The sequence below is a fragment of the Arvicanthis niloticus genome, chromosome 22, assembly GCF_011762505.2.
Source record: "Arvicanthis niloticus isolate mArvNil1 chromosome 22, mArvNil1.pat.X, whole genome shotgun sequence".
Lineage (NCBI taxonomy): Eukaryota > Metazoa > Chordata > Mammalia > Rodentia > Muridae > Arvicanthis > Arvicanthis niloticus.
The window spans coordinates 6790273-6803204 of NC_133429.1; the positions used below are offsets into that span (position 1 = coordinate 6790273).

At 42.0% G+C, this 12932-nt stretch overlaps 1 pseudogene; it reads left to right on the forward strand.

The window, feature by feature from the left end:
* The first annotated feature begins 9064 nt into the window (after nucleotides 1-9064).
* LOC143436479 (large ribosomal subunit protein uL29 pseudogene) lies at nucleotides 9065-9511 on the forward strand (annotated as a pseudogene).
* Nucleotides 9512-12932: the final 3421 nt, after the last annotated feature.

Genomic DNA, 12932 nt, shown 5'->3' on the forward strand with positions numbered 1-12932 from the left:
TCTCTAGAACAGCTTTTAGACTGGCTCTCATTCTTGTCATGTTGGTTAAGGGCTTGAAGTTTGGGTTGAAATTCCAAGTCTGCCAGTGGTTTGCTTATGTGTGAGTTTGGTTGGATAGTTGTTTGTTTGAAGAGTCTCATTCTATAGCTCAGGCTGGCCTGCAATTCACTATATATACAGGGCTGGTCTTAAACCATTGATTCTCCTGTCCCAGCTTCCAAAGTACTAGGATTAAGGACCTGAGCCACCAGTACCTAGGTTGTCATATCTATGTCAGCTGAGCAAGTCTTTCTAGCTGTCTCAGCTCAGGCTATCTCATCCTGTCCACTAGAGGAAAACACTGTCCTTCGATTTCCACAACACTCAAGAGAAGAAAATGTTACAAGTTCTAACAATCCCCCCCCACACACACACATACAGATAGAGATAGACAGGGGAAGATATTTGCTCTCATCCGTGACCTGGGTCTCATAAGTCACAATCTGTCAAAGGGGTGGAGATGTAGGATATGAATGAGCGAGCAACTAGCGGAGGGGGAGATGTACAAAGAAGTATATTCAGTTGGACAAAGAACTAAGTGCATTCAGTTGGACAAAGAACTAAGGGCCAGAAAGGTGACAGTAAGTACCACATTGACCCTTCGCTAACTTTCCTCCTCTGTGAACCAGATATAACACTAGCTGTGCGAGATTTCAGAGTTCCCCACCTACCCACTCAGTGGCAGCAAGGAAGGTCACCAGCCCAGTTACAGGAGGGGACTTGATAAAGCAGCAGTGGGGTGTATTAGAGGAAAATACAAGTCTTGGTCCATTTCCCTTGGTATCTCTTCTCCCCTAGAGCTCAGGCAGGCTAGAAATGTCCAGAGTAAGCAAGAAGCCAACTCCACAGTAGCTGGAGGCTGGTACAACCACAGAGATGACTTACAGTGTATATGTGACTGCCCAAACAACAAGGTCACAAGACCACCACAAACCAACTGGCACCAATAGATCCGATAGAGACCACTGCTAACTGCCCTGTGCTTCATTACCTAATGGCATCTCTGTGTAACTGGCTTTACAAAACTGCCTATTCTCATCATGCATCTATCACTCTGACATATCCATAGAACCCTACATAAGGAGGTAAAAGGCAATTAAATTCTATTATTTGAAAAATCATAATCCTTTTCCCCACCATGACTCATTAATATAAACCCTCTCCACTATTAAAGGTTGCCCATAAACAGCCATCAACAATATGAGTAACGACTGTCTCTCCTGGGAAACTTGAACCCAGACCTTGCCTTGATAGACTGAAATTGCCTTCTGTAGCTTAAGATTCCATCTGCACCTGAGTAGAAGAAGCCATAGAAAAGAGCAGGGTGTGCAGACGTATCTCCTGCAGCTTCCGGCAGCTGTGGAGATTCTCCCGTGAGTCGGGAGATAAGGTATTAAGGACAGAGGGATCCTCACAGTGCTGTATTGGCAAGATTGAGTAAGCTGGTATTCCTGGAGGGCCCTTGGGGCAACGTAAGACACACGACGTGCATACCCGAGAGGTATCACCATCACCAGCATCTCGAGGGAGCTTCCAACTCACTTCCTTTAAATGGCAATTTTCTCTTTCCATGGTGGAAAAATTAGAGCACAGCTTACTTTTGCAGCGTTTCCCTCCCCTGTTTTAGGCAGCGCTTTTCAGACACCATGGCACACAATATTTTCTTTTCCACTGTCCTGTCCTCATAAAGCTTGGCTTTGTAATGTCATAAGAGGGCCTTGTGCCAGAACAATCCATGAGGCATCAACAGATGGGGGTTTGTTACGCTGAGCACTGTGCTGTCCTCTTGTTCTCGAAGCACCCCAGTGCTGCTGTGGCTCCATGTGCATTAGCCCCTCTAAAGACACGAATCCCAGGCATCTATTCAGTGTACCTGGCTGGTTTTGTGTTCAGGATTGTCTTGGGAAGAGAGGTTTTTCTTTTAACAGTTGTCACATACCTGGACCCTTTGTGTCTTCCCTAATAGCTGTCATTCTGTGGTTATTTGGCAATTTCCAACTTGTTTTTCATATAACCCAAGAAAAACATCATTAGGAAGGGTGATTCTGTAGCCAAATTCATTGCTTAATTGCCTGCAAAGGCAAGCAGAAATAAATTGGAGGTGTCTGAATCTCTGCTTGCAAGGAAAGGGAACTTGGCTCCTTCCGTGTGAACAGTTTTGAGCTTGCCACACACACTTGCAAAGGATTTCTTTGTATAAAGGCACTCAGAAATATGGGGGCTTTCCTCTGGACTTCTTGCAAAGATACACTGAAAAAAAGAAAGATTTTTTCTTTAAATTTGACATCTTAATTCTCCTTCTTCTCAGAACTGTCTCCATGTCTACGTAGTGGACCTGGATAACCACAGAACTGGTATCATCTCCCTTATGGCTACTCCTTTTTCTATTTCTTGTGACTCCATGTCTTCCTCCTTTGGTACTAGTTGGGGGACGACCTCTCCATCTTCCTCTTCCAATTCCCTGCCTCTCACTTCACAGCCTTGATCTTCCCTCAATTTGGTGTGAATGGATGTGTCCCTTCTCAACTTGTGCTTTAGAAAGTTTACCCTTCTAGACAACAGGAAGCAGTGGTTGCATCTGAAGGCCAGCACCCTCAGGAATGGAATGGCACCTTTATGAAACGAACTAGCCAACTCTCTTTGTCTCTTGCTCCCTTAATTCCTCCTGAGAAGGCAGCAATAAGGTGCCAAGTCAGAAGTAGAGACCAAGCCCTCTACAAACACAGGAAGTCCTGATGCCTTTGATCTATGGGAAACGAGTCTCTGACTTTTACAAATGACTGTTTGTCTGAGATTGGGAATGGGCCTTGCGTCGCACCCCTCTGCCACCTCCATCACCTGATCTCTACACTCACCCTACATTTACCCTTCACCTCTACCACCTCATAACCATGTCTACCCCCACGTTTGCCTCTACCTTCTACTATTCTACCTATTCCTGTAGGAAGTAGAGTCAAGGGATCCACGGAGCAAGCTGGTGAGCTAGACTACCCAAATCAGTGAGCTCCGGGTTCAACTGAGGAAACCTACCTTAGTGTATAAAGTAAAGGATGATGTTAGAAGGTACTCAACATCAATCTCTAGCTTCTGTATGCACATGATCATATAATACAAGCACGTATACCTGCACACACATACACACACACCACATGTAGATGCATATATTTGAACATACACACAGCACACAAACACACACGAACTCACACCACATGTAGATACACATTCAAATACATACATACATACACACACACACTACATGTGCACATACACATTTGAGTGCACACACACCACATGTATACATAAACATTCGAATATACACCACACACACCACAAACACACACATTCAAATGCACACACATACCACAGGCTCATATACACATGTGAATACACACATACCACACAAACACAGACATACACCCCATATGTATATATACACATTCAAACACACATACACAGGTTGTGAACCTTAATGTATCAAGGTGCAAAACTAAATCCATAATCATTGGAATTCTAAAATATGATTTTAAATAATTATACTACTAGCATAAATGGTAACAGAGAGTTCAGATAAAGTAGAGCCGTGTCCATTCTCCATAATGCCATTTGAAGGAATTTGCAATTGTGACTTAGTTTAGAGTCATGTTTTGAAAGTTGTAGCTACCCCAGCTTAGAACTGCCAAGTCATCTTGATCTAATCTCTCCCTGTAAATCTATCTGATGGAAACCGTAGCCATTCTACTCACCTCCTTTGTAGAAAAGCAGATTGTTTATTGAAAACTTTTTGCTTCTAGACACAAAGACTATCTGTATGAGTTATGGTCATTCTTTTACCTATTTGTGTATATATTTGTAGAAAGATAAAGAGTATGAACTTATGACCACCAAAGTTAAAAGCAGTTATTTTGATATTATGAAACTGGGCTGGCTGTATTAGAATTCTCTAGAGAAACAGAACTTGAAGACTGGAAAGATATAAAGGGGGGTTATTAGGATGACTTACAGACTAAGATCCAGCTAATCCAGCAGTGACCATCTACCAAGACAAAGTTGTTCAATCCACAAGGCTGATGTCTCAACTGGTGTTCAGTATATGTCAGAACTAGGCTCTAATTCCAGAGAAAGAACAGACTTGACAGAAAGTGCAAGCAGGAAAAAAAAGAATGCTTCCTTCTTCTGTGTTTATATAGGCTGTTGTAGTAATTATTTTTAAAAGGCTGCTGGTAGAGCCAACTATCTAAGCTGCAGCAGTTCTGCTGAGCTCAGCCGCCATGTTGTGTGGCCAGAGGTCACATGTGTGCGCCACAGCTAGAAACAGCCAGCTAGAAACACCAGCCCTGCCACCCACAAGATGCCAGTGTGGGAAATGGCTCTGCCAATCTCCCACGCTGTCTCTGCAAGGCTGGGCAGTGCCCGGACCATCCCATCAACCACACAGGCTCAGTACAGATGAGACTCTAATGCTTAGATTATCTAAAGGCTTATATATTTAGTAATGATCAATAACAAGATACCCTTACAATCAGAGATGTAACCCAATACCCAACCTAGATATACCAACTACCTTTGACTGCCAGGGACACGTGAACTCTCTCATCTCCTCTTTCTCACCTAGCTCCTCCTCCTCCTTCTCATCTTCCCCCTCCTCTTCCTCTCCTTACTCTTCTCACCTTAGTTCCTCTTACAATAGGCTACCAGCAGAAGGAGTGGCCCAGATTAAAGGTATTCTTTCCCACTTCAAAAGATCTGGATTAAAGGTGTATTTTCTCATCTCAAAAGATCTGGATTAAGAATGGATCATCCTGTTTCAAAAGATATAATTAAGAAAAAAAAATCCCTCACAGGTGTACCCAGCCTTATGGGTATTACTTAATTCCAGATGTGGTCAAGTTGACAACCAAGAAGAGTGAGCTATCACAAATCCACCCCTTGTAAACTTGACACACAATCCTCTCTTTTTGGCATGATTAATTTTCATATGAAAATAACAACCAGGTCATAATTATATTTCACATGATATAACGACCCCATGTACAATCACAGACACATTATATATTTAACCAGGTCATAATTATGCCTAACATAACTATCCATTACAACCACAAACTCTTTGTTCCCTTCCTTGAAGGAGATTCTTTTTTCATGATTGATTGATAATTGATTGATGATTGATTGAGTGATTGATCCATAGATTGTTGATTGATTTTATGTGCACTGATGTTTTGCCTGCATGTATACCTGCATGAAGTTGTCAGATCACCTTCTTGTGATCTGAAACTGTAATTATAGACAGTTGTGAGATGATGTGTGGGTGCTGGGAACTGAACCAAGATTCTCTGGAAGAGCAGCTAGGGCTCTTAACCACTGAGGAATTTCCTCCAGCTCCAAGGCACATTCTTTTCCTATCTCAAACTTAAGTATGAAAACTGCTGATATTCTTAATTGATGTTATACTACCTCATAAGCAAATCAAGAAAAGAAAACACATCTGTTCAAGCACATTCTTAACAAACAGATCACAGAAACACATGTCAATTATAGTCTTCCTTTCTACAACCAGCCACGTGGCCTCAACTGGTATTTATAAAGATCTTCCTCCACTATCCACTCTGTGTTTCCTCCATCCTCAGCAGGCACCTCAGCAGGCCTCATATTTTTCTAGAAGAGTGACTAATACTTTTACTTATGGTGGGTCTATCTTCTTTGTCATCCTTTCTGGATTAAATTATTATATTTTCCCATTAACTTTAATCACAGAACATGGTAGCAACAAGACACACCCTAAAGGGTCTCCCACTCTCCAGACATAACCTTACTTACCTTCATTGTGGAGATCTAGACCAATAACCCCTCCTAACACTATTATTTCTTTCTTAGCCTATTGGTTTAAGAGCATCAGAAGCTCAAAATGGCCAGGGGAGGTCTAAGCTTCCGTTCAATGGAATGTTCGCTGTGTCTCCTGATAGGAGTGCTAGCCTATCTAGAACCCAAAACCCTAGGCCAGCAGAACTTAGGGTTGTGAGAACAGGAGATAAAACGTTCCTAAAGGTTAACTAGAAACATACTAGTTAGTGGAATTATTATCTTTTTCACCCCTTGATTCCTGGATCCTTGGATTCTGGCTCTGGAAGAAACTGTATCATCTATTTAGACACTTATTCAGAGTATATGCTGCTTTCTTGAGGACCCTGCCCCAGCCCTCTATACTACTGCCACCTAATTGGTGCTGTAACTGTGTCTTCAAAATGCCATCCCATCTTTCTCTCAGAAGTGCTGCTTCAGGATGATGGGAAACATGGTAAAATCTGTGGATTTCCAGGATCGTGGGCCCACTGTCTCTCTTATTTGTCTGTGAAGGGAGCTCTTTGGTCAAAAGTAATACTTCTGGAATACTGTGACAGTGGATAAGGCATTCTGTAAATCCATGGGTGGTGATTTTGGTGAATAGCTACATATAGTATTACATGCAAGAAAAGAAAATCCATAACCATAATAGCTGTCTATTCAGGTAAAGACTAAGCATTGTCTTTTCCAGTGTAGTCAATCTACCACCAGGTTGGGACCAGGGGATGGTCCCGGATCTCAGGTTCAGTTCTTGTCTCGCTGTTGGCAAATCTGTCATTCAGCAGAAGCTATGGCCAGATCAGCCTTGGTGAATGAAAGAAAAATAAGAATGAGCAAAGAGAATAAGACCTCGGGGTGCCTTCAGAGAAGCATGCCCTAGTGACAGGTGGAAGACGAGCAGGAGGATGGAAGGTGGAGGTACAGGCAAGAGATTAATTAATAATTCAACTAATTGATTGCAAGAGAATAAAAAATTAAAGCAACAACAGGTGAAGGGAGATGAAACTGGTACTATAAAGATGGGATGGTTTGAAAAGTTCAGTAGCTAACTGGATACAGCAGTACAAGAGGCAGAAGAGCTAGGGAGACCCTGGGTGTTAGTGAGGAGGCAAGTGGGTAGTGAAGTTGGTTATCAAGGCTGGCAGTGGGGCTGGGGGTGGCATCTGTTTTAGATGAGTTGCATTTAAAATCCTGTAAAACAGACTTAAAATTGGCAAGCAATTGAAAATAGAAGTTTGACTCCACCAAGAGAGAGATGGGTATGTCTTAAGAATCCCACAGTAGCTGAAAGTTTGGAAAGGAAAAGTTTCTAGAAAATTCAGAAGTTGCTGGAAGATTGCATAGGCTAGAACTCTATGGAAGCTCTGTGATTATAATAGTACTTGAAGAACAAAAGAGGGAGTATCTTAGTTAGGGTTTCATTGCTGTGAAGGGATACCATGACCACAACAACTCTTATAAAGACAAACACTTAATTAGGGCTGGCTTACAATTTCAGAGGTTCGTCCATTATTATAATGGCAGGAAGCATAGCATCGTGCACTAGTCATGGTGCTTTAGGAGCTGAGAATTCTACATCTTGATTCGAAGTTAATAGAAATGGACTGGATTCCTCAGGCAGCCAGGAGGCTCTGATTCAACACTGGGCAGAGCTTGAGCATAGGAGCCCTCAGGACCTGCCTACACAGTGATGCATTCCTCCAATAAGGTCACACTTTCTAATAGTGCCACTCCCTATGGCCAAGTATTGAAATGCATGAGTCTATGGGGCCATTCCTATGCAAACCAAGACCTGCATCAAACGTCTTAGACGTGATGAGCACTGGTATTCTGAGCAACGTGGAGATCTCGGTTTTGATTCATTATGTCCACGAAGGACATACAATTCTGTGTTTGGTGCCCTTGGTGCTAGTCCACTGAAGGGCAGAGTGGAGACAGACAAGTCACATAAGTCTTAGTTTCTGCTCTCTAGACCACTAGAAACCCTCTGTTTATTGGTTTGCTGTGATTTTCAATAAACTTTGATCACATTCAGAGGGGTAATACTAAGGTATGGTGATGCTCAGGGTTTCCAATTGCATGTCTTCATTCAGACAAACTCTTCCTTACCTCCACCATGAGGTTTTAGTTCCATTCTCTTTGCTAGTCTGGATCCATTCTTCCAACCAACACAGCAAGTTTCCTTCTTTGCCTGTTCCTTAGAGACTTGTGAGGCCAGAGCAGCCAGGCAGAAGTCTAACTTCCAGCTCAATAGAGTCTTTGTTGGGTCTTTGGTGAAAACATTCCTTCCTTTAGAACTAAGACCTCTGGGTCAGCAGACAATGGGATTATGGGAACAGGAAGCAAAAAAATGTGGGTCACTGGGGGTGATTGTGAGTGACAACATTCCATGCCCAGCTATTGTTTCCTGGCCAATGAATCCTGGCTATGAGACAAATGGTATCTTATGTCAGACTCTAATTCACTGCACATACAGCCTTCTGGAGACCCTTGTCCTCTGTCTGCACTGTAAATGTCTTCCAAAGGCCATTTCACCCTCCCATTGAACCAGCGTCTTCCAGATACTAAGGCATATGATGAGACCAGTGAACTGAGAGGGTGTGGGGCTATCACTATACTTCTTTTTACTCTGAAGTGAATTCTTTGAGAAACAGTTCTGTGTGGAAGACGACAGGTCACGTCTTCCTGTTCTTCCTCACAGACCGGTTGTTTCCCAGACTCAAGTGCATTCTTTCTCGTGTCTATAATATTCTTTTCTTTATATGCAAATGGATCCCTAATTTATCCTTTTCCTTTTCCTTCTCCACCTTCACTCCTCAGTGAGGCCTTGCCACAGCCAGTTATCATAGTCCTACCTTGTCCTTCATTTCTGGTCTTCTCCCCCAATACTTACTATATTCTACTATATTCCAGTGAACTATAGACTCTGAGTTTCTTATTCATTCCACAGAATGCAAGCTCCCGGGGGCTAGGATTATCATCTGTTAGCCTCCTTTCTGTGTTCTCAATGGAGAGCACCTGCATACATCGGACACTTAGCAAACATAACTTTAATGAATATACACAGAACATAAGCCCGCTGGAAGAGAGTAAGGCAAAAATTCTAAAACTAAATGTATGTAGGACGTAGACAAGTAGTACAAGATAATCCTAGGTGAGGGGCTGTGTTTGAAAGTCCTCCTCCTCTCGAACCAGGCGGCCTCAGCCGTGAACGACGCAGCAATGGCCAAGATTAAGGCTCGGGACCTGCGCGGCAAGAAGAAGGAGGAGCTGTTGAAACAGCTGGACCACCTGAAGGTGGAACTCTCCCAGCTTCCTGTCGCCAAAGTGACAGGCGACAGGCGGCGCCGCCGCATCCAAGCTCTCCAAGATACGAGTCTTACGCAAGTCTATCGCCCGTGTCCTCACTGTCATTAACCAGACTCAAAAAGAAAACCTCAGGAAATTCTACAAGGGCAAGAAGTAGAAGCCCCTGGACCTGCGATCCAAGAAGACTAGAACCATGCGACGCCGGCTCACCAAGCATGAAGAGAAGCTGAAGACCAAGAAGCAGCAGCGGAAGGAGCGGCTGTACCCACTGTGCATGCAGTCAAGGCCTGAGACGACAAATGACAATAAAGTACAAGACTGACTGGCAAAAAGAAAGAAAAAAAGAAAGAAAGAAAGAAAGAAAGAAAGAAAGAAAGAAAGAAAGAAAGAAAGAAAGTCCTCCTCCACCAAATTCTTGATTGTTGCTCAGAATGTCCACATATGGTGACTAGTTCTTCATTTCCTTTTGAGAGAAGCACAAATATTGTTTTTAGGCAAAATCTCAAGGTTTTATGATTAATGACTAGGTCTCTGGCCTACAAGGTCAAGGCAATGCTCTTGTTTTGCAGAGCAGGTAACTTCCAGATACAAACAAATCTTGTAGATACGGACATTCTGTACAGTTAAGGGTCCTTCAGCATGTTGTATGAATTAAGTTTTATGGGGATCCCCAAGACCAATATTCCTATTCTAGGAGCAAAGGACATGGTTATCCCAGGTATCCTGGGACCAGCATTCCACAGAGACTCCCATGGAACAGCCACAGAAGCAATGGGGACCTGATTCATCTTTCTGGATCATTCTTCACATGGAGCTTAGAAGCAAAGCCAAGCTGTTTCAAACTGACTCTCCAAGGGTCTTAGATATTTTCAACAAAAGCCTCAAGAAGCTGATGCAGAACTATCCACTGATGGAGACCAGAGCAATTTCCTCTGGACAGATGCAGATGTGTATGCAATGAGCAGGAGGGATCACATCTGTGCAGGTAAGGAACACTGGGCATACACAGGAGTGGGTAAAAGCACAGACTCTGGACTTCGGTGCAGCAATATGGAGATCACATTCCAAGACCTCAGGCAAATGCCTAAAACACTGACCTAGAAAACCATCATCCTCACTTCCATTAGGCAATGTCTGCATCCACTCCATGGCATCTCCATCCAATCTGAATTGCCAACATCACTTCTGTGCTTTGTTCTTTATTTAATGTAAAATAAGTAGTACTTAAACTCAGCACTTGGGCGATTGACCTGGCAACCAAGAAAGCCACTAAATGACCACTAGGTGCACCACAGAGATTGTGTACGTGCAAGTCGAATGCATGGGAGAGAGTCAAACACCACAAGATTTCACCATGTTTTTCAGAAAGGCATGCAATTTAAATCATGAGTTATTTCTTTCTGAAACTTTCCATTTGATGTTTTTAGGCCGCAGATGGTTCCAGGTAACTAAAACTGTAAATGAGGTTGGATTGTTATGTGTAGTGCCTAGCATTGTCATGAGAATAAAATAAATGAATGCATGAAGTAGGTCTGACATATGGAGAGCACATAATAAGTATAGGCATGACGTCATTGTGCACTGTGTAAAGATTATCCTTGTATTGTTCAAATGCTGGTTTCTGTGTCCCCATATCTGGTTGCAATCCTTATTCTAAGAAACTCCTGTCTTAATGTTGCATAAACATTGCTCCTCAATTATTCCCTAATTGATCAAGGGAGAAACTGGTCAGCCAGTGACTGAGCAGAGGAAAGAATAGTACTGGACTTCCAGCCATGAGAGAAAGAGACAGAGAGATTGGAAGTTGGGGGTTGACAAGGAGAGGACCCAGGAAACACCAAGAGAAAACACTTGGAGCAGAGGTAGCCAGATCATTACTGAAATGCAAGCATCTCAGGGATTTGGACTGGGAGGTTGCCAGTTTATCTTAGAGGATTAAAATAAATTCTGCTCAGTTGTTATGCCTTAAAGCTGTTAAATAAATCTAATAGTCCTGTCTCTATTATTTGGGAGCTAGCCTGGTTAAGAAAAAACCTGCAACACTTATATAAATGACACTGTTAATAAGTGCTAATTAAAATCCCTAAACCCATGAGCCAAAAATGTCCCTTTCTCTGTATGAGTTGATGGTCACAGGTGGTGTTGTTATGGTGATGGAAAACTGACAAAGGCACATTAAAATAGCTATGACGTATTCTAATCATGCTCAAGCAGGGCTCATCCTAGAGCCCGTGGTCAGTCAGCCTTCTATTCTGTACTCAGTCTTATTCTCATGAGCAGCCAGACTAGTGAGATAAAGATGCTTGCTACCAAACATGATAACCTGAGTTTGGTCCTACTCGATGGAAGTCGAAAACTGACTCTCATAAGTGGTCCTCTCACTTCCACACATGTGCCCTAGTATGTGCGTACCCCCTCACAAACACACACATAAAGAAACAAAAACAAACCAATAAAACAAAATGTAAATCTAGCTACCAATATCCCTAACAACAATGAATGAAAAAAATCTTCAGCAACAAATAGAGTCCAGTAGTGCCAAAGAGGAAATGCCTCACAATTGTCTGTGGTTATCCTGAAAATTCGAGGTCTGTACAACAATTGAAAGTTAGTCGGTAATAATAAAATATTAAAAAAAAAAATGAGAAAACAAAAGAAAGTTAGTCAGTATGAGATTTACTAATGGAATATTTCTGTAGATTAAAAGAAAGCATTAAACAATGAAACTCAAGATAAACTAGGGGAAAAAAGAAGAAATATGATGAAAATAGGAGAAAACCTTAAAACTTAATAAAGGAAGTTTATAATAAAACTATAGTTAGCATCATAATTAATAGTAAAAGACTGAGTTCTCCCCAGGGTTAGAAGCTTCTGCGCTTGCAATGTCTTTTCAACGTATCAGGAATGGTAGTCGGTGCAATAAAGTAAAGGGGAAAGTAGACACAGGCAGGAGAAGTTCACTGTTTGCAGACAGACAGCACGCAGGAAGTTCCAAGAAAGCTACAAAAAAATTCTACTTAAAAACAGATAACTGAATTCAGCATAGTGCATTATACAAAGTCAGTACTTTCACCAGCATGCCTGCCTAAACATGAGCTGGACAGAAACGACACCAATAGATGCACCAACGTGAATGCGGGAAAGCACACAAGGTCCCAACCCTGTGTATATTAGGATTAGGGTAAATATATATAATGTGTGTGTATGTATATGTCTCTCTGTGTGTACTAGCATGCATGTAACAACAATGATAAAAAACAAAGACCATGAATTTGAAAGAGAGCAAGGAGGGATATTGGGAGGGTTTGGAGGGAAGAAGAGAGGGGAAGAGAGAGGTAATTACAATATCAAAAATAAAAAGAATAATTTTTAAATCTATTTTATTTATGGATACTATCAGTGAATCAGTGAACAAGTAGAAATTGAAATTAAATAAATAATCTATTTATAATAGCACCAAAATAATGAGCTGCTTAGGTGTAAACATCTAAATATTATATATAAAACACTATATGTATGTATGTGTGTATATGTATATGCTGAAAACTAAAACACCCTGTGAAACGAAAAAAAAACCTCCATCAATGAAGTCAGCCTACCTTCCTGTTTAGCCCATGGGCCACTTTACCATGGCGACTGTCCCCACAGTGGCTCAGCACAGCTGCAGAGTCCTAGCATACACTTTTGGATATGGACAAGAGGATCCTAAAAGTTTCCACGGAAGGGCAAAGGAACAAGAACCA